General features: G+C 45.3%; 1 protein-coding gene across 1 annotated transcript in view; it reads left to right on the top strand.

Moving 5' to 3' along the window:
• The first annotated feature begins 1,174 nt into the window (after positions 1–1,174).
• The window catches only part of C8H14orf93 (chromosome 8 C14orf93 homolog), a 25,083-nt gene continuing 23,040 nt past the window's right edge, over positions 1,175–3,217 (top strand). Inside the window, exon 1 of the mRNA XM_021203833.2 lies at positions 1,175–1,289. The gene's annotated coding sequence lies outside the window, so the exon portion shown is untranslated. The remainder of the gene's footprint in view (positions 1,290–3,217) is intronic.

Here is a 3,217-nt window from a genome sequence, read left to right as displayed (position 1 = left end):
GTGCAGAGCTGCGAAGGTCTGCCGTTTCCTCTTCAACACAGCCAGGCCACAGCCAGAAGCATAGAAACTGCTTCCAGAACAAGAGGGGAAAGAGACGGGAGCCTATCTTTTTCTTTTAATATGGTTTAAGCATGCATCTCCATTGTTAAGAGTTCCCGTTTTCTTTTATAAACTCATAGGTCAGGGGTTCCAGTGAGGAGGAAAAGCCAGGAAGTCCTAGGAAGACTTAAGAAGGGTCATGGGTTTCCCATACTAAAACATAAATAAATAGGAATAGATATAAGTAGGATTTGATGTTCTCTTTGGAGATCAAGGAGAGAGAGAGAGAGAGAGAGAGAGAGAGAGAGAGAGAAACTTAGTGTCCAGCAGGGACACTGGTGGTGAAGGCTGCCAAACCTGTGGACTTGAGTTTGATCCTTCAGACCCTCAAGGTGGAGAGAATTCCTGCAAGTTGTCCCCTAATTGCCACACTTGTGTTGCGGCACGCGAATGCCCCCACCAAAAGATATATGGTGTGTGTGGGTGTGTGTGTATTCTTGCAAGCGTTTTACAATAAAAAGGTGTAGTGAGACCCGTTTATGGGCTGCTTAATATCAGGTTTAAGCAATGGTCTACACGCAGGGGGTGTCAGGGAGACATTTTGGTTTCTTCAGAATGTCCTTTTAGAGACTGGCTCAGGCTGTGCAAAAACAAGCCCCAAGTGGAAGGCTACTTGGCCTCTCGCTTGGACAACGTTACACTCGTAGATGTTCATGTAAAGGTGGGCTGCTAGACAACTTGTGTGACCCTGAGACACTGGCCTGGGAACCCAAGGGTTGGAGGGCCTCGCCCCCAATCCTGGTGCTCAATCCCAGCCTAAGAGGTCCCAAGTTCGCTAGTTCTCCCAGTTTATCAATGTCAGAGGGCGCTCGCTCACAGGGTTGTTCTTCTGAGCCTGGCTTTAGGGGGACAAACGAGACGGGAAAGGTGAGCGGACAGCGAGGAGAAAGGGAAGGGCAGTGGGCGCAGCGGCCAGGTCCGGGAGCCCGCGGCCCTCGGGGGCCCCCCGGACGGACGCCTCGGGCGCGGCGCGTGTGCTTGCGGGCGGGGCGGCCGGCGGCCAATCCGGGCGGGCGGCCGGGAAGGGGCGGGGCTTGCGAGCTCCGGCTCCGCGAGTCCTCCTTTTTTGCACACACACGAATACAAAGAGCCATACGACCTTCGGGTATCCTTTTTCCATTTTTTTTTTCTCCTTCATCTTGTGTGCGTTTTCCAATTTTTTAAAAATAGAGATCTGTGGCAGTGCTGGGGTGAGGAAACCGTTGCTAAGGGGAATTTGCTCTTTTCCCCCATTTCTTTTCCTGTCTCTCTTTCTCTTTCTTTTTCCTGGTTGAGGTTTAAAAATATACCAAGTTGAGAAGCCGTGTGCAACTGTTCCCAGACCAATTTACAGAGTTGGTTTTTTTTTTTTTCTTTTTGGATCACATTTTAAGAATTGGTAAATTTTGTGGTTGAAGGATTTAAATTTTAGTCGCTTGGGGAAGTATAGATTTGTTTTTAATCGGGTTATAGCGATAATGTGAATTTCTACCACAGGCAACAGAGAGATTTGAGGTGCCCTCACAAAGCCTTTGGCATGCGTTTTAGACACACTTCCTCAGAACCAAAACCAAGTGCTGTGGATGTAGCGAGTGTGCCAGGCCAATAAATATACTAGGTTATTTTAATTGGGACACTTATTTCCTTGGAGAGAAGTGTCTTGCACACACAATTTCATGAGGACATTTGTGTGTATGTGTGCTTAAAACATACCATTTCGTATGGATTCATCTTGGGGCTTATTTTTTGTATATATGTTAAGTGTGTGTATATGTGCTGTATTGGATTTTATTTTTAAAGTGTTTTCATTTGATTTTATGTGTGTAAAATAGACCTTAGGATGTCGTGTTTTTTTTTCCCTCTGTGTTCCCAAATGTGATCAAAACAGGATTTCAAATGCAAAGTAAAGCGTAGAGGAAATCCTGCACTTAGCATACTTAAGAACTTTCATCCTATTGGAATTTACCTTCTTTTCTGCTTCTTTTTATATCAGATTAGAGAATAATTAAATAATTGCCCCAAAGCCTGCAGTCAGTGTGCTTGGCAAATGGGGAGGGGGTGTGGGGGGGAGTACTGAGTGTGTAGTCCAGAGCCTCCTTAGTGACTTTTAAGTGCTTTTGTTTTTTTTGTTTTTATTGGTTTTCCTTCCTAAACGTGCAACTGTGTATATTTTAGCCTTTATGAGTGGTTTTGGGGGGAGGTACCAGAAGGGAATTTCCTGGCATTTTGACAAAATTATCTTTTATTGGTTGGGATTTGATTTGTTTGGAAAACTCCACATCTGGGAAAGTGTGTGAGACAATATTCTAGTCCAGATACTGAACGGGGATACTGGGTTATTGAATTTGGGGTAGGGGCAAGAGGAGGCAGATGCAAAGCCCAGGAGGGATAAGAAATACAATGTGATTGCTTTTTTTGCTTTCTGTAATGCAAAGCTTCCCCCATATCGTCACATTTTTGGAAAAGAGTGTGTACAGCATTGAAGGACTGTTGCCTGGGGCAGAGGCCCCCCTTCCCTCGGGAGCTCTGTGCTGAGACAGGCTTATTAGGAGTTAGACAGGATTTACCCGAATCCAGTCTGTGTTTGAAGACTGAGTGAAAACATTAGTGTATGTGGATCAGGATACAGTGTTGTAACCGGGAGATTAAAGTGCAAGTTTTCTCTACACCAAACCTCTGTGCTCCTTAGTTCAGGGTTGTGTAGAGACAGCATTTAAAGACACCTAAACAACACCTGCAGTAGAATCTGTACTAATAAGGAGAATGCCCTGACTCAGGTTCCGGTAGACTTCTTATTTATAGTAAGTGACTTTTTATTTCCCAACAGTACAAGCCAGATTGGTGCACAATGAATACTGGTTCCAGGGTGGACCTTCTGCAAGCTTAGACAATGCATATCTTTGAAATGTAGTTATATTCTAGCGACCTTAACGACCCCAGGAGTGATGGTAATGTTTGATATCCTTTTGAAGGCTCAGGCATCACAGTAGGCTGTTAACTAACATGACCTCTAAGTCCTAAGACAAGACAATGGAGAGCACTCTCTAGAGTAGCTGTCAGCTAGCTTAGACTATGTCTCCCGATCTAGGCTCGTCGCCCCGGTCGCTTTTGTGTGTGTGTGTGTGTGTGTGTGTGAGTG

This window comes from Mus pahari, chromosome 8 (assembly GCF_900095145.1).
Source record: "Mus pahari chromosome 8, PAHARI_EIJ_v1.1, whole genome shotgun sequence".
NCBI classification, from domain to species: Eukaryota; Metazoa; Chordata; class Mammalia; order Rodentia; family Muridae; genus Mus; species Mus pahari.
The sequence above is the reverse complement of the archived record's forward strand: the minus strand, read 5'-3'. Positions and strand labels throughout refer to the sequence as shown.